Below are 16,077 nucleotides of genomic sequence, written 5' to 3' on the forward strand. Positions count from 1 at the left end.
GACCAAATAGATTTGACATGCAAGCTCAATAACAGGGTCACCTAAGCAACAAAAATTTGCAATAAATAAAGCACTAGAACAAAAACTAATTGGACCATTGGAGGAGTCACATACCGAAGAACAATCCCCCAAAGCAGTTTTGTGAATGGAGCTTTGAGCAAGGAGATCAAAAATGGCAGCAAGATGAGCTAGAACTCGGGTTTGAGCTGGTGGAGGATTTTTTCTGGAGGAAGACGAAGTGTGTGGGTGCAAGCATAAGTGGAGGGGGGCCACGAGGGGCCCACGAGGCAGGGGGCGTGCCCTGCACCCTCGTGGCCAGGTGGTTGCCCCCTCTGGTGTGTTCTCAGTGCCAAATATTCTTAAATATTCTACAAAAAATCATATTTCATTTTCAGGACATTTGGAGAATTTTTATTTTTGGGGTATTTTTTATTGCAAGGATAATTCAGAAAATAGACAAAAATACTATTTTTTGCTTTATTAAATCTAAATAACAGAAAGTAAAAATATGGTACAGAAAGTTGTGTTTTCTAACTTCATCCATCTCAAGCTCATCAAAAGGAATCCACTAACAAGGTTGATCAAGTCTTGTTAACAAACTCATTCCGAATCGCATGAAACTAGAGAATTTTCGAATAACACTAGGTTACCTCAACGGGGATATGCACATCACCAACAATAAGAATATCATATTTCTTCTTGACACTATGAAGACGAAATTTAAAACCTCCAACAATAATCGTTGAAATTTTTCCAATAGAATTGATACTATGGACTTGAGGTTGTTTCCTCGGAAAGTGTACCGTATGCTCATTACCATTAACATGAAAAGTGACATTGCCTTTGTTGCAATCAATAACAGCCCCTGCAGTATTTAGAAAGGGTCTACCAAGAATAATAGAAATACTATCGTCCTCAGGAATATCAAGAATAACAAAGTCTGTTAAAATAGTAACGTTTGCAACCACAACAGGCACATCCTCACAAATACCGATAGGTATAGCAGTTGATTTATCAGCCATTTGCAAAGATATTTCAATAGGTGTCAACTTATTCAAATCAAGTCTACGATATAAAGAGAGAGGCATACGACTAACACTGGTTCCGAGATCACATAAAGCAGTTTTAACATAGTTTCTCTTAATGGAGCATGGTATAGTTGGTACTCCTGGATCTCCTAGTTTCTTTGGTATTCCACCTTTAAAAGTGTAATTAGCAAGCAAGGTGGAAATTTCAACTTCCGGTATCTTTCTTTTATTAGTAACAATATCCTTCATGTACTTAGCATAAGGGTTCATTTTAAGCATATCAGTCAAACGCATATGCAAAAAGATAGGTCTAATCATTTCAGCAAAGCGCTCAAAATCCTCATCATCCCTTTTCTTGGATGGTTTAGGAGGAAAAGGCATGGGTTTCTGGACCCATGGTTCTCTTTCTTTACCGTGCTTCCTAGCAACAAAGTCTCTCTTATCATAATGTTGATTCTTTGATTGTGGGTTATCAAGATCAACAATAGGCTCAATCTCAACATCATTGTTATTGCTAGGTTGAGCATCAATATGAACATCATTATTAACATTGTCACTAGGTTCATGTTCATCACCAGATTGTGTTTCAGCATCGAAAATAGAAATACCATTGGGATTTTCAGGTGTGTCTACAACAGGTTCACTAGAAGCATGCAAAGTCCTATCATTTTTCTTCTTCTTCTTCTTAGAAGAACTAGGTGCATCAACATTAGTTCTCTGAGAATCTTGCTCAATTCTCTTAGGGTGGCCCTCAGGATACAAAGGTTCCTGAGTCATTTTACCCCCTCTAGTCACAACTCTAACAACATTATCATTTTTCTTAGTATTTAATTCATTGAGCAAATCATTCTGAGCCTTAAGTACTTGTTCTACTTGAGTGGTAACCATAGAAGCATGTTTACTAATAAGTTTAAGTTCACCTTTAACTGCAGACATATAATCACTCAAGTTTTCAATCATATAAGCATTGCATTTCAATTGTCAACCAACATAAGCATTGAAGTTTTCTTGTTTAACAATAAAATTATCAAACTCATCTAAGCATTGTCTAGCAGACTTATAACGAGGAATATCACCTTCATCAAATGTATAGAGAGAATTTACCTTCTCTACCCGTGTCTGGTTATCAAGACCATGTATTTCTTCAATAGGTGGTAAATTATTAACACCTTTAGCTTTAATACCCATTTCTTTCATAGATTTCTTTGCCTCTTGCATATCTTCAGGACTAAGAAATAGAATACCCCTTTTCTTCGGAGTTGGCTTAGGAGTTGTTTCAGGAAGTGTCCAATCATTTTCATTACTCAACATATTATTCAATAGCAATTCAGCTTGATCAACAGTTCTTTCCCTGAAAACCAACACAACTATCCAGGTGGTCTCTGGAAGCATCAGTTAGTCCATTATAAAAGATATCAAGTATTTCATTTTTCTTGAGAGGATGATCAGGCAAAGCATTAAGTAATCGGATAAGCCTCCCCCAAGCTCGTGGGAGACTCTCTTCTTCAATTTGCACAAAATTATATATTTCCCTTAAGGCAGCTTGTTTCTTATGAGCGGGAAAATATTTAGCAGAGAAGTAATAAATCATATCCCGAGGACTACGCACACAACCAAGATCAAGAGAATTAAACCATGTTGTAGCATCACCCTTTAATGAGAACGAAAATAACTTAAGGATAAAGTAATAGCGAGTTTTCTCATCATTAGTGAACATGGTGGCTATGTCATTTAATTTAGTAAGATGTGCCACAATAGTTTCAGATTCATAGCCATAGAAAGGATCAGATTCGACCAAAGTAATTAACTCAGGATCGACAGAGAAATCATAATCCTTATCGGAAATACAGATAGGTGAAGTAGCAAAAGCAGGGTCATATTTCATTCTAGTATTCAAAGACTTTTCTTTCAGCTTATCTAATAATTTCTTAAGATCATATCTATCCTTGCAAGCTAAAAAGTCTCTAGTAGTTTCTTCATCCATAACATAACCCTTAGGCACAACAGGCAATTCATATCTAAGGGAGAATCTTCATCATCACTTTCATCAATATTATCAGTTTCAATACTTTAATTCTCTATAACCCTAGCAAGTTGTTCATCAAGAAATTAACCTAGTGGCACAGTATTATCAAGCATAGAAGTAGTTTCATCATAAGTATCATGCAAAGCAGAAGTGGCATCATCAATAACATGCGACATATCATAATGAATAGCAGGAGTAGGTGCCGCAAGTTTACTCATAACAGAAGGTGAATCAAGTGCAGAGCTAGATGGCAGTTCCTTACCTCCCCTCGTAGTTGAGGGATAAATCTTTGTTCTTTCATCTTTCAAGTTCCTCATAGTGATCAGCAGATATAAATCCCAAGTGACTCAAAGAATAGAGCTATGCTCCCCGGCAACGACGCCAGAAAATAGTCTTGATAACCCACAAGTATAGGGGATCACAACAGTTTTCAAGGGTAGAGTATTCAACCCAAATTTATTGATTCGACACAAGGGGAGCCAAAGAATATTCTCAAGTATTAGCAGCTGAGTTGTCAATTCAACCACACCTGGAAAACTTAATATCTGCAGCAAAGTATTTAGTAGCAAAGTCTTGATAACCCACAAGTATAGGGGATCAATTGTAGCCTCTTTCGATAAGTAAGAGTGTCGAACCCAACGAGGAGCTAAAGGTAGAACAAATATTCCCTCAAGTTCTATCAACCACCGATACAACTCTACGCATGCTTAATGTTTGCTTTACCTAGAACAAGTATGAAACTAGAAGTACTTTGTAGGTGCTTTTGGATAGGTTTGCAAGATAATAAAGAGCGCGTAAATAAAAAGTAGGGTATGTTTAGGTAAAGAAGCAATACCTTTAGTATAGCGAGTGTGGAAAAGTGGTGGTAGGAGTTGCGAAATTGTCCCTAAGCAATTGACTACGTTACTAGATCGATAGAAAGTTTTATGTGGGAGAGGCCACTGCTAGCATGCCATCCCTAACTTGGAATTCTATGCACTTATGATTGGAACTATTATCAAGCATCCGCTACTACTAATGTTCATTAAGGTAAAACCCAACCATAGCATTAAGATATATTGCTCCCCTTCAATCCTGTATGCATCAATTTCTATGCAAGGTTGAAGCTTCTGTCACTCTTGCCCTCCAATACACAGTCCTATAAACATACTACTAACCCTATGGTGTGATCCACGCACGCGCTCATATGATGGGCACCAAAGGATAGCAACATAACCACAAGCAAATTAAATCAATCATAGAAATTCACCAATTACCAATAGGACAACAAAAATCTACTCAGACATCATAGGATGGAAACACATCATTTGATAATAATATGAAGTATAAAGCACCATGTTCAAGTAGAGGGTACAACGGGTTGCGGGAGAATGGACTGCTGTAGATAGATGGGGGAAGGTGATGAAGATGTTGGTAAAGATGACAGAGGTGTTGGTGTAGATCGCCGTCACACGATGATGGCCCCGGCGGTGTTCCGGCGCCACCGGGAGAGAGGGGGAGAGGGACCCCTTCTTTTTCCTCTTCCTTGACCTTATCCCTAGATGGGAGAAGGGTTTCCCCTCTGGTCCATGGCCTCATGGCAGTGGAGGGTGATACGTCTCCAACGTATCTATAATTTTTGATTGTTCCATGCTATTATATTATCTGTTTTGGATGTTTATGGGCTTTATTACACATTTTTATATTATTTTTGGGACTAACCTATTAACCGGAGGCCCAGCCCAAATTGATGTTTTCTTGCCTATTTTAGTGTTTCAAAGAAAAGGAATATCAAACGGAGTCCAAATGGAATGAAACCTTCAGGAGAGTTATTTTTGGAACGGAAGCAATCCAGAAGACTTGGAGTATACGTCAGGTAAGCTTCGAGGTGGCCACGGGGCAGGGAGGCGCGCCTGCCCCCTGGGCACGCCCCCACCCTCGTGGGCCCCTCGTGGCTCCCCTGATCGACTTCTGTCGCCTATATATATCAATATACCCTAGAAACATCGGGGAGCAGAATAGATCGGGAGTTCCGCCGCCAGAAGCCTCCATAGCCACCGAAAACCAATCTAGACCCGTGTCGGCACCCTGTCGGAGGGGGGAATCCCTCTCCGGTGGCCATCTTCATCCTACGCCTCTCACGGATTGATAAACCTTAGGTCATCCACTTGAGAGAAATTTGCTACTGTCCTACAAACCTCTTCACTTGGAGGCCCAACAACGTCTACAAGAAGAAGGTTGTGTAGTAGACATCAAGCTCTTTTCTGGCACTGTTGCCGGGGAGGTTAGCGCATGAAGGTATATCTTTAGATCTTGCAATCGAGTCTTTTAGTTTCTTGTTTTATCACTAGTTTAGTTTATAAAAGATAGAAAAAATATGGAACTAAGGGTACCTCATATGCTTCATCTTTTTAATATCTATCATGAAAATAAGGATTCCGATAATTGTGCTCAAGTGCTAGAGGAAGAATGCATTAGAATGTTTGGGACTAAATCTTTTAATGATGAGCATGATTGCAATGTTGTTAGTATGAATTCCTTGAATATCTATGATGCTAATGATATGCAAAGCCACAAGCTTGGGGAAGATATGTTTGATGAAGATGATATTTTTTGTCCCCCAAGTTTTGATGAGAAAATTTATTATGATGAAAGCATGCCTCATATTTATGATGATTATATTGATGAAAGTGGATTTGGAGAGGTCATGACTTTATTTAGTGATGAATCCACTATTTCGGAAGAGGTCCCAATTGATTATGTGAACAAAGTTGCTACCTATGATGATTATTGTGATGACATGTATGCTATAATGAATAATGATAACCATGAACCTTGTCATCTTGATTTTAATTTTCAATTGGATTATGCCTCACATGATAGTTATTTTGTTGAGTTTGATCCCATTACTATTCATGAGAAGAAATTTGCTTATGTGGAGAGTAATAAAAATTCTATGCTTGTGCATCATGAAAATAGTGCTTTATGTGATAGTTATATTGTTTAATTCATTCATGATGCTACTAAAAATTATTATGAGGGAGTAATATATGCTTGTAGGAATTGCAATAATATCAAGTTTCCTCTCTATGTGCTTAAAATCTTGAAGATATGCTTGTTTTGCCTTCCTATGCTAATTGATTAATGTTCCCATAATTTGTTTGCTCGCAAAATCCCTATGCATAGGAAGTGGGTTAGACTTAAATGTGCTAGTCATATTCTTCATGATTCTCTCTTTATATTTCAATTCTTATCTTTTATGTGAGCATCATTGAAATCATCTTGCCTAGCTAGGGGCGTTAAACGTTAGCGCTTGTTGGGAGGCAACCCAATTTTATTTTTGCTCTTTGCTTTTTGCTCCTGTTTAGTAATAAATAATTCATCTAGCCTCTATTTAGATGTGGTTTTATGCTTTTAATTAGTGTTTGTGCCAAGTAGAACCTTTGGGAAGACTTGGGGAAAGTCTTTGCGATCATGCTGTAAAAAACAGAAACTTTAGCGCTCACGAGATTTGCTGCCATTTTTATTGGAGAGTGATATTTAGTTAATTACTTTAGAAGATGACTAATAGATAAATTGCTCACGTCCAGCAATTTATTTTAGAATTTTTGGGGTTCCATAAGTATACGTTTGATCCAGATTACTACAGACTGTTCTGTTTTTGACAGATTCTGTTTTCTATGTGTTGTTTGGTTATTTTGATGAATCTATGAGTAATATCGGAGGGTATGAGCCATAGATGAGTTGGAATACAGTAGATATTACACCAATATCAATTTGGAATGAGTTCACAACAGTACCTAAGTGGTGATTTATTTTCTTATACTAACGGAGCTTACGAGTTTTCTGTTAAGTTTTGTGTTGTGAAGTTTCCAAGTTTTGGGTAAAGATTCGATGGACTATGGAATAAGGAGTGGCAAGAGCCTAAGATTGGGGATGCCCAAGGCACCCCAAGGTAAAATCCAAGGACACCAAAAAGCCTAAGCTTGGGGATGCCCCGGAAGGCATCCCCTCTTTCGTCTTTGTCCATCGGTAACTTTACTTGGAGCTATATTTTTATTCACCACATGATATGTGTTTTGCTTGGAGCGTCATTTTATTTTATTTTGTTTTGCCTGCTGTTTGAATAAAATACTGTTTTTCTTGCTGTTTGATTAAAATACCAAGATCTAAAATTCTTAAATGTTAGAGAGTCTTCATATAGTTACATAATTATTCGACTACTCATTGATCTTCACTTATATCTTTCGGAGTAGTTTGTCGTTTGCTCTAATGCTTCACTTATATCCTTTTAGAGCACGGCTGGTTTTATTTTGAAGAAATAGATGAAATACCATGCTTCACTTATATTATTTTGAGAGTCCTAAACAAGATGGTAATTTGCTTTGGTTATGAAACTAGTCCTAATATGATGGGCATCCAAGATGGGTATAATAAAAACTTTCATATAAAGTGCATTGAATAATATGAGAAGTTTGATACTTGATGATTGTTTTGAGATATGAAGATGGTGATATTAGAGTCATGCTAGTTGAGTAGTTGTGAATTTGAGAGATACTTGTGTTAAAGTTTGTGATTCCCGTAGCATGCACGTATGGTGAACCGTTATGTGATGAAGTCGGGGCATGATTTATTTATTGATTGTCTTCCTTATGAGTGGCGGTCGAGGACGAGTGATGGTATTTTCCTTCAATATATCCCCCTAGGAGCATGCGCATAATACTTTGTTTCGATAACTAATAGATTTTTGCAATAAGTATGTGAGTTCTTTATGACTAATGTTGAGTCCATGGATTATACGCAATCTCACCCTTCCACCATTGCTAGCCTCTCTAGTATCGTGCAACTTTCACCGGTACCATAAACCCACCTCATACCTTCCTCAAAACAGCCACCGTACCTACCTATTATGGCATTTCCATAGCCATTCCGAGATATATTGCCATGCAACTTTCCACCATTCCGTTATTATGACACGCCTCATCATTGTCATATTGCGTTGCAAGATCATGTAGTTGACATCGTATCTATGGCAAAGCCACCGTTCATAATTCTTTCATACATGTCACTCATGAGTCATTGAACATCCTGGTACACCGCCGGAGGCATTCATATAGAGTCATATTTTGTTCTAAGTATCAAGTTGTAATTCTTGAGTTGTATGAAAATAGAAGTGTGATGATCATTATTATTAGAGCATTGTCCCAGTGAGGAAAGGATGATGGAGACTATGATTCCCCCACAAGTTGGGATGAGACTCCGGACGAAAAAAAGAAGAAGAAAGACCATAAAAAAGGAGAAGGCCCCCAAAAAAATGAGAGAAAAAGAGAGAACGGGCAATGCTACTATCCTTTTACCACACTTGTGCTTTAAAGTAGCACCATGATCTTCATGATAGAGAGTCTCCTATGTTGTAACTTTCATAGACTAGTGGGAATCTTTCATTATAGAACTTGGCTTCTATATTCCAATGATGGGCTTCCTCAAAATGCCCTAGGTCTTCGTGAGCAAGCGAGCTGGATGCACACCCACTAGTTTCTTTTGTTGAGCTTTCATACACTTATAGCTCTAGTGCATCCGTTGCATGGCAATCCCTACTCACTCACATTGATATCTATGAATGGGCATCTCCATAGTCCATTCATACGCCTAGTTGATGTGAGACTATCTTCTCCTTTTTGTCTTCTCCACAACCACCATTCTATTCCACCTATAGTGCTATGTCCATGGCTCACGCTCATGTATTGCGTGAAGATTGAAAAAGTTTGAGAACATCAAAAGTATGAAACAATTGCTTGGCTTGTCATCGGAGTTGTGCATGATTTAAATATTTTGTGTGATGAAGATAGAGCATAGCCAGACTACATGATTTTGTAGGGATAGCTTTCTTTGGCCATGTTATTTTGAGATGACATGATTACTTTGTTAGTATGCTTGAAGTATTATTATTTTTATGTCAATATTAAAATTTTGTCTTGAATCTTTCGGATCTGACTATTCTTGCCACAATAAAGAAAAATTACGTTGAGAAATATGTTAGGAAGCATTCCACATCAAAAATTCTGTTTTTATCATTTACCTACTCGAGGACGAGCAGGAATTAAGCTTGGGGATGCTGATACGTCTCCAACGTATCTATAATTTTGGATTGTTCCATGCTATTATATTATCTGTTTTGGATGTTTATGGTCTTTATTATACACTTTTATATTATTTTTGGGACTAACCTATTAACCGGAGGCCCAACCCAAATTGCTGTTTTCTTGCCTATTTCAGTGTTTCGAAAAAAGGAATATCAAACGGAGTCCAAACGGAATGAAACCTTCGGGAGAGTTATTTTTGGAATGGAAGCAATCCAAGAGACTTGGAGTATACGTCAGGGAAGCTTCAAGGTGGCCACGAGGCAGGGAGGCGTGCCTGCCCCTGGGCGTGCCCCCACCCTCGTGGGCCCCTCGTGGCTCCCCTGACCGACTTCTTTCGCCTATATATATCAATATACCCTAGAAACATCGGGGAGCAGAGTAGATCGGGAGTTCCGCCGCCAGAAGCCTCCATAGCCACAGAAAACCAATCTAGACCCGTTCCGGCACCCTGCCGGAGGGGGGAACTCCTCTCCGGTGGCCATCTTCATCCTACGCATCTCACGGATTGATAAACCTTAGGTCATCCACTTGAGGGAAATTTGCTACTGTCCTACAAACCTCTGCACTTGGAGGCCCAACAACGTCTACAAGAAGAAGGTTGTGTAGTAGACATCAGAGGGGCGAGAGCCCCTCCGAGATTGGATATGTCTCTCTGTCTCTCTCTGTTTCTACGCTCCCTAATTCTGCCCTTTCACTGTTTCTTATATTCCCGGAGATTCTTAACTCTGATTGGGCTGAAATTTGGACACGATTTTTATCCAGATATTAGCTTTCTTGCGGCGAAACAAGGACACCAGCTGCCTTACAGGGTGGCCACGAGGGCCCAGGCGCGCCTGGCCCCCTAGGGTGTGCCCCCCTGCCCCGTGGCCCCCTCGGGCATCATCTTGCGTTGATTCTTCTTCCCAAAAATCACATATATTCCAAAAAAATCTCCATAAGTTTTTATCCCGTTTGGACTCTGTTTGATATGGATTTTCTACGAAACAAAAAACATGCAACAAATAGGAACTGGCACTGGGCACTGGATCAATATGTTAGTCCCAAAAATAGTATAAAAAGTTACCAAAAGTATATGAAAGTTGTATACTATTGGCATGGAACTATCAAAAGTTATAGATATGACGGAGACGTATCAGCATCCCCAAGCTTCATTCCTGCTCGTCCTTGAGTAGGTAAATGATAAAAAAGATAATTTTTGATGTGGAATGCTACCTAGCGTAATCTTGATCATGTAATCTAATCATGGCATGAATATTAAGACACGAGTGATTCAAAGCAATATTCTATCATTTGACATTAAGACAATAATACTTCAAGCATACTAATAAAGCAATCATGTCTTTTCAAAATAACATGGCCAAAGAAAGTTATCCCTACAAAATCATATGGTCTGGCTATGCTCCATCTTCACGACACAAAATATTCAAATCATGCACAACCCCGATGGCAAGCCAAGCAATTGCTTCATACTTCTAACATTCTCAAACCTTTTCAACTTTCACGCAATACATGAGCATTAGCCATGGATATAACACTATAGGTGGAATAGAATATGATGGTGGAGGTTGTGTGGAGAAGACAAAAAGGAGAAAGTCTCACGTCGACGCGGTTAATCAACGGGCTACGAAGATGCCCATCAATTGATGTCAATGCGAGGAGTAGGGATTGCCATGCAACAGATGCACTAAGAGCTATAAGTGTACGAAAGCTCAAACTAAAACTAAGTGGGTGTGCATCCAACTTGCTTGCTTGCTCGTTGGAATATACAAGCCAAGTTCTATAATGAAAATTCCCACTAGTATATGAAAGTGATAACTCAAGAGACTCTCTATATGAAGAACATGGTGCTACTCTGAAGCACAAGTGTGGTAAAATGATAGTAACATTGTCCCTTCTCTCTTTTCTCTCATTTTTTATATATTTTATATTTTTTTCTTTTTTTTCTTTTTATTGTAGGCTTCTTTGGCCTCTCTCTCTTTTTTGGGGGGCTTCTTTGGCCACTTTTATTTTGATAACCTCACATGGTACAATGTTATAATAATGATGATCATCACACTTTTATTTACTTACAACTCAATATTATAACTCGATACTAGAACAAAAATATGACTCTATATGAATGCCTCCGGTGGTGTACCGGGATGTGCAATGATCTAGCGTAGCAATGACATCAAAAAACGTACAAGCCATGAACATCATGCTAGCTATCTTATGATCATGCAAAGCAATATGACAATGATGCTCAAGTCATGTATATGATGATGATGGAAGTTGCATGGCAATATATCTCGGAATGGCTATGGAAATTCCATAATAGGTAGGTATGGTGGCTGTTTTGAGGAAGATATAAGGAGGCTTATGTGTGATAGGGCGTATAATATCACGGGGTTTGGATGCACCGGCGAAGTTTGCACAGACTCTCGAGGTGAGAAAGGGCAATGCACGGTACCGAAGAGGCTAGCAATGATGGAAGGGTGAGAGTGCGTATAATCCATGGACTCAACATTAGCCATAAAGAACTCACATACTTATTGCAAAAGTCTATTAGCTATTGAACAAAGTACTACGCGCATGCTCCTAGGGGGATAGATTGGTAGGAAAAGACCATCGCTCGTCCTCGACCACCACTCATAAGGAAGACAATCAATAAATACCTCATGCTCCAACTTCGTTACATAGCGGTTCACCATACGTACATGCTACGGGAATCACAAACTTCAACACAAGTATTTCTACAATCCACAACTACCCACTAGCATGACTCTAATATCACCATCTTTATATCGCAAAACTATTGCAAGGAATCAAACATATCATATTCAGTGATCTACAAGTTTTATGTAGGATTTTATGACTAACCATGTGAATGACCAGTTCCTGTCATCTCTCTAAATAGATATAAGTGAAGCAAGAGAGTTTAATCCTTTTACAAAAGATATGCCCACGCTCTAAAAAATATAAGTGAAGCAAAAGAGCATTCTACAAATGGCGGTTTTCTATGTGAAGAGAAACATGCAATCCAAACTTCAAAAGATATAAGTGAAGCACATGAAGCATTCTATAAAGCCATACTCAAAAGATATAAGTGAAGTGCAATGAGGATTCTATAAATCAACCAAGGAATATCTCATACCAGCATGGTGCGTCAAATAAAAGTGAAAACTAAATGCAAAAGACGCTCCAAGATTTACGCATACCATGTGACGAATAAAAATATAGCTCCAAGTGAAATTACCGATGATTGTTAGAAGAAAGAGGGGATGCCTTCCGGGGCATCCCCAAGCTTGGTTGCTTGGGAGTCCTTGAATATTTCCTTGGGGTGCCTCAGGCAGCCCCAAACTTAGGCTTTTTCCACTCCTTATTCCTTCATCCATCGTGATCTCTCCCAAAACTTGAAAACTTCAATCACACAAAACTTAACAAAAGTTCGGTAAGGTCCATTAGTATAATAAAGAAAATCACTAGCCTAAGTACGGTTGCAAACCAATTCATATTTTGTTTTTGCATTTTAGCTACTGTAATATAACTTTTCCATGGCTTAATCCATTGATAGAAATTGGTAATTTCATCAAAACAAGCAAACTATGCATCAAAAACAGAATCTGTCTTAAACAGGACAGTCTGTAGTAATCTGAACATTCACCATACTTATGTTAGTCCAAAAATTCTGAAACAATTAGGCAAAAATAAACAATTTGTACAGAATGATAGTGCAAAAAGTTTCATAACCGTTTTACATTCACGTAAAAAAATGTAAAATCGCGCACTACAGCCAAAGTTTCTGTCTTGCACCGCACAAACCAACAAGCAATGTAAACATCCTAAAGGCAAATCTTGGCACATTATATTGTTTTAAAACTTTATAAAAGCACAAAACAGAAATAAATGACTCTCTAAAACTAACAGGTTGTCTCCCTGGCAGCACTTTCTTTAAGGCCATTAAGCTAGGCATATAGTACTTAGGCTAGGTATATCAAAGCCAATTTTAATTAACAATGATTTGTGATTTAATAGTGAGAACAAAGTAACATATATCATGTAATGACGAAGTCTAACTCTCTTCCTAGGCATTGGCATGTCATACAAGAACAATTCATGCACATCAAGTAAAGGCCAATACATAGCATAAGCAGTTTCTTGCAATTCTATCGTGTTGGAAACATAAAGAGGCGGAGATGTAGTTCCTCTCTCATAATAATTACAAGTAGGAGCAGAAAGGACATGCATATTATAGTCATCAAAATTATCATGTGCAACGGTAAAATACAACCCATCAATATAATCCTTAATAAGTGCAAACTTCTCCGATATAGTGTAGTCAAGAGAATTTAAAAAGATAATAGGACTATCATGCGTGGGTGCAATAGCAACAATTTCATGTTTAACATAAGGAACTATAGCGAGTTCATCTCCATAATCATAATTCATATTGGCATCTTGGCCACAAGCATAGCAAGCATCATCAAAAAGGGATATTTCAAAAGAATCAACAGGATAATAACAATCATCATAGCATTCATCCTTCGATAGATTCGAAGGGAAATTAAACAATGTATATGATAAAGAGTTACTCTTATTAGATGGTGGGAACGGGTGATCAATCCACTCTTCCTACTTTTGTTCTTCGCTCTCCTCCTCATCTTTTTCATCCAATGAGCTCACAATGTCATTAATTTCTTCTTCCATAGATTCCTGCAAAATATTAGTCTCTTCTTGGACAGCGGAGGAGTCCTCAATATATGGTTTAATATAAGGATTAGAAGCATAATTATCATAGCAATATTTAAGTATGGCCAAATTTTCAGATTTGTAAAGAGTAGTATCACACTCTTCAATAAAAGAAGCAATTTCACAAGTACCCCTGAAAGCAACAAATTCTTCAATTTGTTGAACATCATAGTAATTATAAACACCCTTAGTATACGAAGATACAACTCCATTATCACTAAACCCACATTGGTAAGGAAGGTGTTTCTTAGGTTCTTTAAAACAACAAGTACAATCATACATTTCACATAAATTCCAAGCATAGCATTGCAAACAATGAATTTGTTCCAGTAAAAGTTCCCCTTTTTCAGATATGCGGTGTCGCGCATAACAAGCATGCTCATCTAAAGATTTGCCCTCAACTAAGCTAGTTGGGGTTTCAGCCCGAGCACATAGGGATCGAAGATGATCCAAGTAAAAAGCTTCAGTAGTGTGATAGATTTTGAGTGGTTCTTCAACCATTGGTTTAGTAGGTACCACTAATTTTTTGGTATTTTGTGTTTTCTACCCATAACTAAAGATAGAAAACAAGAGCACAAAATAAAAACTACTTAGTGATAAAGCAAACAAGCACACATGAGAATATTCACCCCACGCTATAACTCCCCAGCAATGGCGCTAGAAAAAGGTCTTGATAACCCACAAGTATAGGGGATCAATTGTAGTCTCTTTCGATAAGTAAGAGTGTCGAACCCAACGAGGAGCTAAAGGTAGAACAAATATTCCCTCTAGTTCTATCGACCACCGATACAACTCTATGCACTCTTAACGTTTGCTTTACCTAGAACAAGTATGAAACTAGAAGTACTTTGTAGGTGTTTTTGGATAGGTTTGCAAGATAATAAAGAGCGCATAAATAAAAAGTAGGGGATGTTTAGGTAAAGAAGCAAAAAATTTAGTATAGCGAGTGTGGAAAAGTGGTGGTAGGAGTTGCGAAATTGTCCCTAAGCAATTGACTACGTTACTAGACCGATAGTAAGTTTTATGTGGGACAGGCACTGCTAGCATGTCATCCCTGACTTGGAATTCTATGCACTTATGATTGGAACTATTAGCAAGCATCCGCAACTACTAACATTCATTAAGGTAAAACCCAACCATAGCATTAAGATATATTGGTCCCCCTTCAATCCTGTATGCATCAATTTCTATGCTAGGTTGAAGCTTCTGTCACTCTTGCCCTCCAATACATAGTCCTATCAACATACAACTAAACCTATGGAGTGATCCACGTGCACGCGCATATGATGGGCACCAAAGGACAACAACATAACCACAAGCAAATTAAACCAATCATAGCAATTCACCAATTACCAATAGGACAACGAAGATCTACTCAGACATCATAGGATGGCAACACATCATTGGATAATAATATGAAGTATAAAGCACCATGTTCAAGTAGAGGGTACATCGGGTTGCGGGAGAATGGACCGCTGTAGATAGATGGGGGAAGGTGATGAAGATGTTGGTGAAGATGACGGAGGTGTTGGTGTAGATCGCCATCACACGATGATGGCCCCGACGGTGTTCCGGCACCACCGGGAGAGAGGGCGAGAGGGCCCCCTTCTTCTTCTTCCTTGACCTTCTCCCTAGATGGGAGAAGGGTTTCCCTCTCTGGTCCATGGCCTCCATGGCAGCGAAGGGGCGAGAGCCCCTCCGAGATTGGATCTGTCTCTTTGTCTCTCTCTGTTTCTGCGCCCCCCGATTCTGCCCTTTCACCGTTTCTTATATTCCCGGAGATCCGTAACTCTGATTGGACTGAAATTTGGACATGATTTTTATCCGGATATTAGCTTTCTTGTGGCGAAAGAAGGGGACCAACCGCCTTACAGGGTGGCCACGAGGGCCCAGGGTGCACCCCCTGCCACGGGGCCCCCTCGGGCATTGTCTCACGTTGATTCTTCTTCCCAAAAATCACATATATTCCAGAAAAAATCTTCGTCAGTTTTCATCCCGTTTGGACTCCGTTTGACATGGATTTTCTCCGAAACAAAAAACATGCAACAAACAGGAACTGGCACTGGATCAATATGTTAGTCTCAAAAATAGTATAAAAAGGTACCAAAAGTATATGAAAGTTGTATAATAGTGGCATGGAACAATAAAAAATTATAGATACGACGGAGACGTA

Source organism: Triticum aestivum, chromosome 3A (genome assembly GCF_018294505.1).
Source record: "Triticum aestivum cultivar Chinese Spring chromosome 3A, IWGSC CS RefSeq v2.1, whole genome shotgun sequence".
NCBI lineage: Eukaryota > Viridiplantae > Streptophyta > Magnoliopsida > Poales > Poaceae > Triticum > Triticum aestivum.